Below are 1,041 nucleotides of genomic sequence, written 5' to 3'. Positions count from 1 at the left end.
ATTTTAGGATTTTTTTCTCTAGTTCTGTGAGGTATGCCATTGTTTTTTTATTAGGATTGCATTAAATCTGTCTAACAATTTTGAGAGTATGGTCATTTTTACTATGTTGATTCTTCCTATCCATGAGCAAGGTGTATCTTTCCATTTTCTGATAGCATCTTTGATCTACTTTTTCAGAGAACTGTAGTGTAGTTTTCTATGTAAAGATCTTTTACTTCCTTTGTGAGATCGATTTCTAAGTATTTCGTTTTGTTTATTCTATTGTGAAAGGGGTGATTTCCCTAATTTCTCTCTCAGTAAGTTTGTTATTTGTGACAGAAATGTATTAATATTTCAGTGTTGACTTTGTATCCAGCTACGTGACTGAATTTGGTCATTAAACCTAGAAATCTTTTGGTGGTGTTTTTGGGATCTTCTATGTAAAGCATCATGTCATCTACAAATAATGATAGTTAAGTTCTTGCTTCCTATCTTAATTCCTTTTATTTCTTTCTCTTGTCTAATTGCTGTAGCTAATGTTTCCAGAACTGTATTGAATAAGAGTGGTGTTAGTGAAAATCCTTCTCTTGTACCTGATTTTTAGAGTTAAAGCATTCATTCATTAAAGAGTTAGTATGATGTTAGGTCTTGGTTTGTCACAGATGGACTTTATCACATTGAGATAAAGACCATCTATTCCAATTTTCTGTAGAATTTTCATCATGACTGGATTTTGGACTTTCTCAAATGTTTTTCTGCATCTACTGAGATGATCATGTGATTTTTGTCCTTGGCTCTGTTAATATGTTGTATTATTTTATTGATTTTCATGTGTTGACCCATTCCTGCATCCCTTAGCTGAATCCTACTTGGTTGTGTTGTATAATTTTCTTGATAATTTGCTGCATTCTGCTTGCCAGTAACTTATTGAGCACTTTTGCCTCTATGTTAATTACAGAAATTGGCCTGTACTTCTCTTTTTTGGTTATATCCTTCACTGATTTTGGTATAAGGGTAATACTTGTTGGTAGGAATGACTTTGGGAGTATTGCTTCTCTTTCA

Source organism: Heterocephalus glaber, unplaced genomic scaffold (assembly GCF_053883595.1).
Source record: "Heterocephalus glaber isolate CG9 unplaced genomic scaffold, H.glaber_assembly_v1.0 deba00001613, whole genome shotgun sequence".
Lineage (NCBI taxonomy): Eukaryota > Metazoa > Chordata > Mammalia > Rodentia > Bathyergidae > Heterocephalus > Heterocephalus glaber.
This window is presented reverse-complemented; position numbering follows the sequence as displayed.